Raw genomic sequence first — 14524 nt, 5'->3', positions numbered from 1 at the left:
CCCCTCTCCAGCAGTTCCCTGTCCTTCTGGAACCGGGGAGCCCAGAACTGGACCCAGTGCTCCATGTGGGGCCTCCCCAGGGCAGGGCAGAGCAGAGGGGGAGGATGACCTCCCTCCACCTGATTCAGTAGGATGGCGGTACTTAACTACAGATGTTTAACACTGGTGTTAGGGCTTCCAAGTTGAGTAAGCCTGGGATGCGGAGGACCTATTTCCTTCTTTTAGAGGTGAGCTTGTGAGAGTGGTAACATGACATTTTGTGTGTAATGTGTGCCACAATGTAGTAAAGCTCTTGAGTCTCCAGTGAACACCTCAGACTTTGTATCTGCTGTGGGAGGCAGACCAGAACGAGACGAGCAGCCAGTGGTCCACAGGTGTCTGTGCCAGCCTGTCCACTGCACAGTGAACAAGAGTTGAGTCTGCTGGCTTCGTTAGCTAGTCTGCTTCCTCTACAGCAATGGTGCTGCTCACTCTGAAAAGCATATGGCAGTTGTGCTCACACCATTTGTCTGGAAACCAGTATGGTTGCCAAAAACAAAGTGGGAGATTCTCCGCTGAAGTAGCTGGCTTAGAGCTGGCATCCTGTGTTGGCAGTAGCGAATTGCTGCACTCAGTCTCTGGTGGAACCAGGCAAAGAACAGTGAAACCAGTTATAATTCATGGTATTGCTGAAGATGCTGCTTCTGCCGAGTCATGGCAGTTGAGCATGAAATGACTTACTCTAAAGGAGGAAGTGGAGGAATTTTCACTTTGAGCTCAGCACAGTCCTTCATGCTTCGGTGTATTCAGCTTTATTCATCTGCGTATCTTCTGTGCAGGGAACGGTTGAGGCGCTGCTTTACTTCTCCCATGTACTGACTTAAACTCTTTCTTGAGAAGCCAGAGTAGTCTCGCCAGAAAGACGAAAGTCTGTCCGTGGCCTGCTCTTCTCCCTGTCCAGTACAGGCACATCGTGTTGCGGTGCAGAGTAAGTGAAAGGCTAAGCTGTACGACATCCCATTACCAGCAGTCTTCTGGGTTCCATAAAGGCCGATGCACAAGATGAGGAAAGTCTTTTGTGTCACTTGGTACTTGTTCAACAAGGACAGGATTGTACAGAGGGACAGTTTTCAGAGCTTACATGAGGGGTTATATTCCCAAATATACAAAGACTTCCTTATGCCTTAAAAGAAGGGAATTTATTTTATTAGTTAACTTTTTGGTTTAAGTTCTCTTTGCCCACTGGCAAAAATGTATTTGCATGTTGTCAGCAAATTGCAGGAATATTTTCCTGTTCTGTTCATATGAGGCAAGACCTGGGAAAGAATTCTTAGCGAAAAATTATTCCTTCCTGATTTGCTTTCTTCTTATTATTTCTAGGTTATAGGAAAGGAAATATCTGTTCCTTTTCTATTGTTTTAATAGCTATAAGGAAACTTTCAAGGATGCCTATGCTTCACAGCAGCACCTACTGCTCCGATGCCTCCAGACTGTGAAACGGGATTTGCAGCGCGGCTATGCAGCCAGAATTCAAATCCAGATCCTACATCCAAATCTAGACGCAGCGACATTCAGTGGCTTTCTTAAAATTGCATTAATTAGGTGACAAGCAAAATTATTTTTTGCCACATTGTACTAACTTTGAGGGCTGCTACACAAACACACTTGAAGTTACATCCAGTATGACTGCTTATGCTTTTATACCTCCTCTTCCAAAATTCACAGAACTTTCTGGTTTAGGTTCTCAAAATGAAACGTCCAGAAGTGCCTAATTTTTCTTTTTTTAAAGTGAATCTCCAGGCTTTCCTGGTACTTTGTTGCGATTCTCTCCTCTCTGTTGAAAGGTAACTGTTTTCATTTAACAAAAGAAAACAGAAGAAGATGTGGGAGAGACTTGTGAAGATGCTTTTGTTGCAGAGGATATTCCAGCATTTCCATTTTAAAGTACCTTTCGGGAAGACTTGCAGTCACATAAAAGTGATCTCATCTGAACAGGCGGAGCAAAATCTCCATTTTAAAAAGAATTTCAGTTGTCCCAGTTATTTTCAAGCCTGAGGTACAAAACAGCCCATAGGAGGTCTTTGAGGATTTTGGTTTGTTTTTCTTTGTTGAGACTTTCCATATGAGTTCTAGAGGCAAGAGTCCGTTACACATGGGAGGCCCTTTTAAATCCCTTGTGATAAGTTTCAATCTGACATTTGCCCAGGCACATCAGCTAGCAAATGAAACTCCACATGCAAGGTCTGTCTGATGTGTAACGTATCAGTCAGGACAAAGCTTGACTCCCCAGCCTCCTGCAGGGGCCTTTAGGTAGAGGTGGAGTTGTCATTTTCTGGAGATACTGAAAAGCATTGACTGTGGAAGTGCATGGGGTTGCTCAACTTTCAGAGCGCAGTCTTTACCTCACAGAAGAGCAGAAAGAAAAGAGACAGAATCAGGTTAGTAGAAGAGAATTTTTTTTTTTGTTTTGGTGAATGCGACTCCCTCTCCCACCCTCGTGTTAGTTTCTCGGGAATAGTGCTTTTGTTGTGGTTTGTTGCCATCTTGGCTTTTCTGCTGGTTTTGGTGGCTCTAAAGTCTAATGGGAGACCTGTCTAGTCAATGCCAGATGCCCTCAAGATGATAAAGTGTCAGAGCATATATCTGTCTCTCAGGGGTGGAAAATAAAGGCATGCTGGAGAGAGAGCGGGGTGTTGCCCCTGCTGCTCTGAGATGGTAAAGCAAGCCCACCCCGGTTAGCCACGTCCCCACAGGAGGTTAGGGGCTGCGGCGTATGTTCTGACAGATGCTCGTGTGGTGCAGGGCAAGAAGAGTCACGTGCGTCAGGGGAGAAGAAATTGGGAGGGCTGTATCCTGCTCACCCTCGCAAGGTGCCTCCTCCAGCAGTCTCGGAGAGCCGGGCTCAGAACGCAGGGGCCAGTATGTCAGTAAGGACAAAAAGGGCTTTTGCTTGTTGGAGGACCGCAGTGATTTCCATTTATCTGTCAAAAGTGGGCCAGACACAGGAGTTGTTGTGGTTGGGCGAAGCATTTGTTTTATTAAATTATGGAATGCAGCTGCAACCCTGTAGCTTAGGGCAGAATGATGCTGCGTGTAAGTGTCAAGCCTGCTTGCGCCCGCCCCGTGGATGGCCAGTACTATTTTTCATTCAAAGGTTTTGCTGACTGCACACCCCAGGCGGAGGGTTACTGGCTGGCTTCTGGTAAAGCTGCCAACAGCGGCTGGGTTTATTTCAGAAGCAAGAGGGTAACATTGTGTAAATCAGGGGCTGCAGACAGAAGTTTAATCCTGCTCCCCACTAACTTACGCATTACCCAGTTAAACTAAGACAGGGCTGTCCTGAGTATAATTTAGGGTGTTTTTTGGCCCGGGCTATGTGACCACTGGCAGCTACCCCAGCAGAACAGGGGAATGGCTGGAACGAGAGTGTTCTTAAGGTTTGGAGACAGCAGGCTGTTTATACGCTTAGCGGGGAGATAAGATGCCAGCATCTCCAGTATGACAAAGCTCAACTGGCTGGAAGTATTTGATGAATTTGTCTCTTGGCTTGCTTGTCTTGGAGAGTGACTAATTTATTTCTCTGAAGTTGGTTTTTCAATATCTGTACTTCTTAAATATTGTTTTCCTTTCATTTGAAAGTTCCCCATGGGGGAAGGAACCCGCCCTTTCCATACGGAGGGCAGTGGGGCTGCGTTGTTACTGCATTACATAAGCACAAGAAAGCAAAACCATCCAGGGACATCCCGGTGGCCTCTGCTGCTGGCAGAAGGTGCTAAATGCCAGCCCTGAATACTGAAGCCTGGAAACACCGGGCAGACGTAGGGGCAGGGCGTTGCTTCCAAAGATACGTCCTTAAGGCTGTGGCATCACGCTACCCAGGGAGAGGTTGGGCTTTTTCCCCTGTGTTCTCCTGAAAAAGGTCATCTCTTCTCTGTAGAATCCACTGTGGATTTAAACCCCTCTTTTCAACCATTGGAAGCAGTTGTGACCGCTTAGACTGAGATTTCGGGAGGAGACGACCCCAAAAGCATTCTTTAGGAGGGTTGTGGATGAATCCTGGGCATCTGTTTCACAACCGGGTCTGCCAGTTTTGAGTGTCAGGGAGCTGTTTTGGTTATAAATATTGTTTAGTTAGAACTTGCCACTATCTGTCTCTTGCTTGACTCAAATTAGACAGAGGCCCCTTCTGGGGGATAACACCCACACACAGACACCCACCCCCCGATCTGCTGATGTTCTTTCTTACTTGGCCTTTGTAGTGCAGTCACACTCCTGGATCTGACTCGCCCCAGGTGCTGTGTAACCACAGAAGACAAAGACAGATCCTGCCCCCAGATTCCTAGTGTCTAACTCCTTGCAGCAAAGCTCTTCACTTCAGATGTTACAATGCTCTTGCTGTCAGCCAAGCGCTCCCAGCTCTCCGGGGCCTCTGACAGACATCCTCTGCCAGGGTGGGTGGGCTCTCGGCTTTGCAGGTAAACGAGGTGCCTTTGTTCTGCGTCGCAGAGGTATCTGTGCCATATGGTAGCAGAGGCCAAAAGTGCCCAGTAACCAAACAAAGCTGCCAGTGATTACAATAAGGGCTCAGAAACAATTGTATACGTTTAGGTGTGACTTTACAGTACATGAACAGTCTATTTTCACGTGCCATGAAAGACTGAATTCTTGTTGCCACGATCAGTTTCCTCTCCCTTAGCTTTTAATACTCATTTCTTTTATAACGTGCCTGCGTTTACAAAAGAGACATTAAGGCAGAAAATAATGATTCATGTAGCCTCCAGTCCCGGTCTGGAAGTTGACAGCTTACGTTGCTACAGGTGTTATCGTGCGGTTGCACACTTTCTACCTTTTATCTGACAGACCAGAATATCTTCATTGGGTGGCAGATAATTAATGATGAGAGTTTAAAAAGTAGTTTCATTCTACTGCTGACATCACTGAACCTTTGATAGTTGAAGACACCAAGAACTGTAGTTTACTCCCTGCTAAACATTAAAAACCCCCGTCTTGTAACAGCAATAATATAAGGCATAGGGCCACAAATGCAATAGGAACTGAGCATCTTCAGCTTCCACTAGTGCTAAGACTGGAAAAAAAAATACATTATTTCTTCCTCAGCTCTTAGTTTCAGCATACCACCAATTTCCCATGTGACGTTGCCCCACATCAGGCTTTTTGGTATGGACATGGCGTGCGTTGCTTTCATTTGCACGTGTTAATGCCTGGGGAGTGTAAACTGCAGTGGTTTTCCACTGCTTGGAGAAGAATTAGCGAGTAATGGCTGGTGGAGTCGGGAAGCTCTTAAAAAGGGATTTACTTCTGTTCCCACGTTAGGAGTTTGAAGAACTGAAAGAGGGAGAAAGTCTTAAATGCAGCTTTATAGGAATGTGTGTGCATGCAGATGTGCACAGAGCAGGCTGCACACCAGCCATTATCAGGAAAGGGGATGTGCAATAAAGGAAATAATTTAAAAGGCGGCATTTAGAGGCAGGGAGTGAGTCCTGCTTTGCTGCCAAGTTCTTCAGTGCAAAAAGAGAGCATCTCGGAGAGAAGCCAGGACGGGAATTAACATAAGTCTTTGTTCATTTTCTAAAATGCTCCCAGAAGAGGAAAAACCACTAATGACCTCTTGCACTGGTAACTCTCAGACTCAAAACTGGAGGGGAAGTGAAAACTGCAGGGCTGCAGTGACAGTGTGAAACAGGTCTTCCTGGGCAGCCCTCAATTGGAAGAGCACGGAGCATCTCTAGGTGATACTCCTCTACTCCCTGCATCACCTAGTGAGAAACACACGACGCTTCTCTGCGAGAAGGCAGGACAACGGAGGTACCCACACGTGGGCTGGGAGAACATTTCTGTGGCAGGATATTGGACTTGCCTTAAACTAGCACTGATTGAAACTCATTTGCTGCGTGATCCAGTTCACAATGGATGTCTGCCCCTGTCACGCCCTGCTCCGTCAGGAGGAGAGCTAGGGGAATTATGCCTGGAAAAAGGAGTGCCTTTTAGCTGAAAAGGGATATGTTGGGTCAGGGCAGTTTGGGGAAGCAACTGCATTTGGGAGGCATATGCAATGCCTAGACCGGGCTTGCCCTTGTAAGCTCGGGTCCTATCCAGCGCCAGTATGTACCAGCCTCTCCTTACCTGAGGTGCTGGGGCTCCAGTTACCGCTCCTGGATGGGAAGCTCTCAAGATGGTTAAGCACGCTGCCGGGCAGTTAGCCCTTCCACGGTCCTGGGTAGGATTTCAGATTTTGGAAACCGGAGGAGAGCTGCTGGCTAGCACTTGGGCCAAGCACTGGGCTCTGGAAAAGGCTCTTCTTGAAACTAGTCGAGTGGAAGTGAATGGACGCAGTGGCTTATTGCACCTGACAGCAACTCCGGGCAAGAGACTGTCTTGCAGAGGCAGATCAGGGAACGGGTTATCTTACCATGGAGCGGTTATCTTGGTGGCAACCATTAATAAGTGGCTTGGGATGATCGATCAGGTGACAGGTGGGGAACGGGCCTGCCATTCTGGAAAGAAATAGTCCCTCTGGCCTTACTTTTCCAGCTGCAAGGGTGCAGGAGCCATTGAAGTCAGCTAAAAGAAAAGGAGGCGGGTACTGTCACAGCTTTACTACGTCTCGGTGTCCCGGGTTTCTTCCTGTGCCTGTTTGAAAGACTGCAGTAATTTGCAGCTTTGAGTTAAACATTAGTGGATGCATTTGATCTTTAAATATGGGGAAAGAAAAAGTTACAAAATCAAGAAAGCACTGGAGGCTTGTAGTAAAAACTAATGATGCCCTTCACTGAAGGTTTTGGGGTTTTTCTTTTTATTTATTCAAAAGGAATGGAATTCAGTGCTAAAGTAGGGTTTTTTCAATTGTGACTTTGTTCTGGGCTGCACAGCTAAGGGCCTGCTAGTTATCAGTGCTTCGAAGTCTGCAGGCAATTAAAGTGCATTCACTATTGTATCAATAGAGGCTTTATGAAACTGCGGAGTAAATTTAATGAGCACTTTCCTAGGCCCTTGACCTGTATATTATTAGTTGAGGTATTGCTCTGTGGGAACTCCAGGGCATACGATTTCAGGTTTGTTTCTAAAAGAAATTGCTCTTAAATGCTTTACGCTGCAAATATAATCGGCAGTGAGTGTTTTTGCTAACACAGGTCACCCTAAGAGTTAAATGGGCAGGGATTATTTCACTCTAATATTGCTACGTGGGCTGTTTTATAAAACCCTCAAGTGCGGTAGACATACTACAAACAGCATGTTCCTATGGTTTGGAAAGTAGGGATTCACAGAAGAGACCGATCAATTTGGGGTGGGGCGGAATCACAGAATGGAAGTTTTGAAAAGTTTTAATTTGGAAACATCAGAATAGTTTGTGGATATGCAGACTTTTTTTCCTGTGACAGTGCTGAAATTAACTGCCAAATATGTGCTATAATCTCTGCACGCATGTGCACCTCTAATAGTGAAATCCCGTTTAACATTTAAGTTGAAACAGAGCACTTTGAAACAGTGCATTTGAAACAAAATGTTTGATTTTATTGAAATGTTTTTCCCGGTGAAAATGTGATTTCAATTTAAACTGGGTTTCAGAAGGAAACTTATCCCAAACGTGTCTCATTGTGTGGGTTCAGGTCATGCTGGCGTCCTCTTTCCCTTGTCAGGCTCATGGCAAGCTGCCTGCGATGGCCTGCGAGAACTCCTCCTGTTCAGCGTGGGGGTGGGGGACGGGACTGTGAGCTCAGGGAAGGTGCTCCTGAGATATTTATTATTTTTAAAGTGCTGCTTAAATGCTGCAAATCTCATAGACGTGCACAGAGGGAAGACATTCCAGAGCTGTGGTATGCTGTTTTCCTTCCCTTCCTGCCTCGCAAAGAAGTAAACCCAAATCAAGCCATAAATGGTTGCTGTTATGACAAAGTCCAATTCCACAGAATTTTGTCTGTTATCATTCCATAATATTATTCTTATTAAGCACTGCCTTCAGGCACTCATGGAAACCAAAACAACTACTTAGGTTTCACCTCAAAAGTTTTGTTTAGCTACAAGTGTTGGGGGACAAGTGATGGCTATTTCAGAACAGGAGCTCCTCGGTACTTCCTCGGTCACCCCAGCAGCACCCGGACACGCACTGTCAGGGGGGGAGGGCTCAAGCCGCTGGCGTTATTTCAGTGCAGGTGTGCGCACAAATGGAACCTAAGAAGAGCGCTCAAGAGGCCTCTGCTTTCGTGCTGGCTGATTTCAGGCCCATGATCTCCAAGCCACAAAGCCAAGGCTCGTGCGCTCACCTTCAGGACAAAAACTGAGGCCTGACCAGATGCCGTCACCTCTGCCCGTAGCTGCGGAGGTCACAGCTGCCTTCTGCTGTGATGGTGAAGATGCTCACCTGCAGGTGGAGCACTGAAAGCTTGCAGCGGAGAGGCCCTGCTCCCCTTGATCTCGGCTGCTTCCTCCAGTGAGGCTGTTAAAATTGTGACACCTGGATGTTGACTATTAACAGGTAATGGCACGACTAGCAGAGACCTGAGCAAGTGTTCAGTGGCATGAAGTCTTACCACTATTTTTAGCCTTTGGTTCAAGCGTAGGACTATTGGTGGTGAAATTCAGGAGTCAGGAGGTTTGTATCAGAAACAGTAACAGAATTTGGAGCGTTTTACCAAACCAGATGGGATGTCCGAGGGAGCTAGAAACCAAAGAGGAGGGGTGAAGGCCTTTGGACCTCCACAGCTCTGAATGGGGAGGTGCCTGTCATCTGAAGACCAGTGAATCCCAGTACTGATGGAGAGTATATACGACTGAAGAGGGGAAGCTCATCAGTCGGCATGGTTTTCTCTTGCTTGTGTTCCTTCATAAACTATCCCACCAGACCACACTGTATTTAATGCAGGATCCCGGGTGCAATGCCTTATGGGCGAGGCACTACTTGCGACGAGACAAACTTGACTTCTACCATTAGTTGTGCCATATCTGCCTTTCAGAAGCTTTGCTAACACTTCTGTTTAGCTGGAAACTCTTAAGTATTTCTTCAGAAGGAAAAGTTCAGCTTGTTTTCGTAAGCATAAACATTGCAATAGGGGATTAGAGAATTGTTTTCTCTGACCAAAGATCTTTCCTTCTAACAGAGGGAGTAATGATTGTTCCTCCTTTCCATGTGTTTGCCTGCTCTGTTTGGAGTGTGAACTCTTCAGGACGAGGGTTGTCTCTTGCTCCGGATTTAGACAGCATATGATGAAGTGAGGTGCTACTGGTGTTTATGCTGGGCGGTAAAGCAAATAACGCAGGGTGCTGGAAAAGTCTTTTGTAAGCAGGCTCTCGTCTCCTTTCGGCTCTAGAAGGAGAGGAGGGAAACAGATCATTGCCAGAGGGACATCTCATTTCTCAGCACAGTGAAATTGGAAAAAAGGAGCTGAGAACACCTATATTGGGTGACCTAGAACATGTATTTCTTGCTTCATCCCCTGCTGAGCTTGGCTCCTACTCAAGCGGCTTCACGTAGACACCGATCAAAGAGGCATTGCAGAGCAGCGCGTTCAGTGAGTTTTCATTTCCTTTCAGAAATTAGGCCAGATTGTTTCTGTTATATTAAAAAAAAAACAAAACCTGTATGTGATAAAATAACTGATCGACATCAGTTTCTGTGGCTGTGATGGGAGAGTCCCCAGGAGTCGGGCAGGAATGGAGAGCGTTTCCTTCACAATAAAAGCTGCTGGAGTGTTTGGTGTGAAAGGGCAGGGCCATCCATTGTCTTCCCCTCCCCTACTGACTAAAGGACATTAAAGCTGTTTCCCCTTTCTCTCCCAGGAGAAAACCTCTGTCAGATTTTGGACGCTTGTTCAAGACTTTAGTCAAGATTTTCATAAAACTTTTTAAAAGCACTTCATTCTTTTCCTACTAACACCTCTGAAGGCTTTCAGCATGTTATTGCTCTTTCTGCTTGGAAAACGTAAAAAAGATTTTTTCCTAATGTACAGGACACTGGGCTTGGATACAGGAGCCGTTCGTATCTTCCCTGTCTCTGGAATGACATTAGCCATATTTCTTCTCTTTGTAAAGCACCTAAGGTTTAGCAGTGCTAAGTGTTTAAATTGTTACTGTAGAGTCGCTCTGAAGTGAGCCTTGGTGTTACGGCTGTCTTCGCGCTGCTCTTCCCAATTCTTGGTAGCGGTGCAGATGTTTCTGCACTCCTGAAGCAGTAACGACAGCAGCTTTCCAGCCTGCCCTGGAGGTGACATCACGGTGCTGCATGACAGCCTTAGGTCCTCTGCCGCAGTTAACGCCTGGAAAGGCTCCCGCAGGCTCTTCTGCATAGCACAGGGACTGGTGGACTGCCTCGAGTCCCGAGAGCAGGAGCTGGTAGAGCACGTGGCTTTTGTTTGCTGGAGCAGCGAGTGCAGAACCAGATCAAACAGACTATTGAGGCTTCCTACTTCCCAGTGAGGTCTGTAGGAGTTAGGACGAATCCTCCTACTGAACCCAGGCCCACTAAAGCCAAGCGCTTGATGCATATATTTAACGGAAGTCCATCCCTCTTAGGCATAGCGTGAAGTCAGCCCATTTAAACACACGCCTGAAGTTAAATCCATTTACTGCTGTGGTAACAAGCGTGCGTGCTGCCCACCTCTCTCTCCCTATAAATCAACAGTGCGTTAAATCAGCCGCAGTACGTGAGCACATTTATCAGATGCACCTAGTACTTCATTCATCACTCCTGAACGCCAGTAGTCAAAGCTTTTGAGGGTCCGCGCTTTGGGGTTGTTATTCTAGGTTACCTTTCTGGAATAGCTAACGTATGCTGCAAATGCCAGTGCAGTAAAGTGAGAAACTAGGAAATAAAATCTTAAACAAAAATAAGAAGATTGGAAAGACCAAACCAAACACACCAAAAAACCTGGTGCATAGTAGCATTTTTTGGAAAACAATCAGAAATAAGCCATAGTTCCATTGAAATACCAGTGAACTGATTTATGTTTGCTTCTGTGTTAGAAGCATCAAGGATGCCTAAGATAAAATAGGGGACTTAAAATCCCAGACTCTGTCTTAGCTTTGTCTCTCTGTATGATTGTCTACATGCTTCCTCAGGCAGAATTTTAGGAGCTTGGTCCTAGGCAGCGATCTCAGTAGACAGTAGCAAAGTAACTCTGGAGGATGAGTCATTTCCTCTGTGGCATGACCATCGCTGGAGTGGTCATCCCTGTTCGCTGACTGTTAAAGGAATGTGCGTGCACCTAGTTTATACGAACCTTTTTGTTAGATAGGCGCTTCCCAGGGGTTGCGTGCATGCCTTAGAGCAGTGTGTTCCTTCGTAGGCCAGCACGTTATCTGAATGTTTGGGTAGATTTAAGGAAATGAGTAGATTTAAGGAAGTAGCCCGTGCTGTTTGCGGGGCCAGACTTTGCCATCCCTCCCCTCTTCTCTCCAGCAGGACCTACAGTCCGAGAGGTGGGTCAGGTTTGTCTTGTGACAATAGGATTCCCCAGTCACAGTCTGACTTCTCGCAGCCCGGAACAGTTCCATAATAACTTGTGAATGAAAGCATATACATACACCACCACCACCCCCCTCCATGTATGAGGAATGCCTCTAACGTGTCCTGCTTCGGATTTCTTGATATCTCGGTATTTTACAGTATCTTCCCGAGGTGGTTTTCCATTGTACTCCAGCTGCCAGCATTACTTGTAGCACTTTCTTGGCCTTGTCGTAGTCTGGCAGGGAAAAGGAGGCGTCAAGGCACAGCTGCCTTGCTTTCTCTACCAGCATATTTGTCTCAAAGACCACACGGTAGAATTTTAACATGTCAAATGTGTTGCATGTTGAAAGGTCATTTTAAGAGCCTGCTCTTTTTCATATTACCATTTCTTGATACAATAGCAAGGTGTTTCAAAACAGTGGCTCCAGGCACCGTTCAGGTCTTCAACAGTTGTCCAGAAGCAAGTTGCCAATGTTTTGCACTTAGTGTCCCGACGGGCACCTGAGCTGTCTGCCTTTTCTCAGCTGTTCAGGTGTAACGGAGTTTTAGGCTGTTGATCCCACTATGGGTACAAGCAGCACAGGTTTTTCTTGGTCTAAGTAGTGGTGATGAATCCCCATGGGAAAGTCGTACTCATTTCACATAACTGTGTGGTTTTTAGGGGCTAGTCACGCTTTGTCTCCATAGAAAATTCACTAGATTAGTGTTAAAATTCTCTTTTTTTTTTTTTTTTCCCTTTAAAATAAAAGTTGTTTTCCTGGTTTGAATTGATAGCCATTATTCAATAAGTGTTAAACACAGCTCATTGGATTATTCCATGGTTCAGTGTTTCCATGAGCATACGTATTGTTCTTCCAAATTTTGTTTAAAAAAAAAAAAAAGAAAGGAATGAAAACAGACATTTCAAATGCTTCAGCCCTTTTTAACCAGCTCTAAGACTAGGAGAAAGATTTCAAAATGTCAGTGGAACTTTTGCAAACTATTTTAGCAGGCGTATTTTCCTTGTTTATTTTTCAGCTTGGATAAGTGGCGGTTCCTATCTAATCGTAGTTCTAGCTGTATAAAATCCATGGATGTTACCCAGAATGATAGCGAAATTGTAGCAGAGACTGACAGAGTAAAGATAAACCAAACCAACAGCAGAATTCAGGCCACTGTGGGTGATTGCAGTGGGATTTATTGTGCATGTATGCTTTGTCCTGCTCTGACTCGCTGGGGCTTCCTCAAAGCCTCGTTCACCGTGGTGACAGCGCAGTCAGAGCAGACAAAGACAGGACTTGCAGTTCCTCATTAAGTGTCTCAGTTTGACTCTTCGTAGCTATGGCTGAGCCCAGAAAATTCAGTTCATATTTGTCTGGAATATTTTGATGTTTGTTCAAATATATGAAAAGGAATTAATCCAACCAGATTTTTTTTTTTTTCTTAAGGGTAGTGGTGGTGTTCTGGTTTTGATATCAGAAGAGGGCTTATTCCTGCAGACTTGCCAGGCAATGCTGGCTTTAGCGAGAGGCGTTACCTGAGTGACAAATATAAGATTTGGCAAATCAAAACCTTTTAAGTCATTTGGACTGTTTTGCTGCTGTGATACACAGAATGCTAGCTGGCCACATCGGCTGCCTTGCAGAGAAACAGATGTGGCAGGGTAATGTAGATTGGCCTTTGCAAATTGTCCTGGGGGGGAAGTAAAAATAAATTCTGTTTAAAAATTAAAAAAAAAAATAATCCTCCGAACAAAATAGTTAAAAGGCCACTTTAATTTGTTTTGTATTTTTGCAAATTGATTTTAGTGTATTCTTAATGACAAAATACTTATTTCAATATAGGGGCAAAAGGGCCAGACAGCAATTAGACATAAAAGGCCTTATTTCCTCTACAATTTCATGGCAGCAAAGAGCCAGGATTACATTTTCTAAAGCACTGAATATCAGCAGGTTCCATTTTGCAGATGATGGATGTGACTTTATGCTGTCTGTCTAGAGGAACAGCACCAAATGTACAGCTTCATCATCTCAAATGAGCTTTTATTTTGTGTTGGGGTCCATTCCAAGTTCCATTTCCAGAGATGTCTTGGGTGAATTCTTCTCCAGTGTGGACTACCTCTCTTTTGTTGCCAAGTGTCAAAGATCAGGTCGTCTTGATCAAAGTTCTCCAGAAATTCCTTCTACACCAGAAGAGAGTTTGGAAAATGGTCTCAACCCTTTTTCCATTACTCTTCCCATTATGGTATGATGGGAGATCATCTGGCCATTGAATTACAGTGACTTAAGCATGCATCCAGTCTTCCCATCCTACAGGTCAGTCTGCTCTTGAATGTGTCCTTAATCTGGCATTGCGATCTTGACACTTGGGTGGGGATTTTTAAATGTCTGGCGACGACATCTAGAACATCTCAACCAGGCTTAAGTCAGGACTGTCTGCTTGCTTATCTCGGAACAGGAGGATGCTGGGGAGGAGTGGTACAGGGAAGCTGGCACGCCTCCGGAAGCCAAGAACGTCTGCTTTGGGTTAAATCTCAGCAACAAGAAATACTGCACATTCGGTTTTGATTGCTATATTGAGCTGGCTTGTGCAGCAGTTTGCGTTGTTAATCGATAACAGAGAATTTTCTGGCCTTTTTAAACGGGGGAACGATCACAGTAAGAGAGGAAAAGATCTTCTAGAGTTAATGGCTTTTGATGTGGAAACCCCGCTATGTTGTTGCGATGGTGCGTACGTTCAAGTCTCCTTGAAAAGCTCGTGGCAGGACTATCCTGACTCAGCACTGCTAAGAGCAGGATAACCTGAGTCGTGGGCCCATAGAGACCTTGCTCCAAGTTTTCTGCTTGGAATAAGCTTTAATTCTAACATTGCTTTCCAGTTTATTCTGCAAGAGGGGAAAAGAGTTGCGAAGAAAGGGAAATGCTTAAACTGCAATGAAACACTGTGTTGTGAGCTCTTTTTTAAATGCAAATACTCTGAGGAATATTACATTAGTTTTGATCTGAAGTGAAACAAGTGTTTTATTTAATTCTGAGGTTCAGAAAATTGTGACAAAACCTGTAAGTCTCTGGGAAGGGAACTAGAGGTCATTGCAACTCCTTTGCG

At 45.3% G+C, this 14524-nt stretch overlaps 1 protein-coding gene across 2 annotated transcripts in view; it reads left to right on the top strand.

Annotated features, from left to right (window-relative positions):
* Nucleotides 1-14524, top strand: part of ANTXR1 (ANTXR cell adhesion molecule 1) — a 116019-nt gene that overhangs the window by 45638 nt on the left and 55857 nt on the right. The gene's annotated exons all lie outside the window — the stretch shown is intronic.

The sequence above is a fragment of the Chroicocephalus ridibundus genome, chromosome 23 (genome assembly GCF_963924245.1).
Source record: "Chroicocephalus ridibundus chromosome 23, bChrRid1.1, whole genome shotgun sequence".
NCBI lineage: Eukaryota > Metazoa > Chordata > Aves > Charadriiformes > Laridae > Chroicocephalus > Chroicocephalus ridibundus.
The sequence above is the reverse complement of the archived record's forward strand: the minus strand, read 5'-3'. Positions and strand labels throughout refer to the sequence as shown.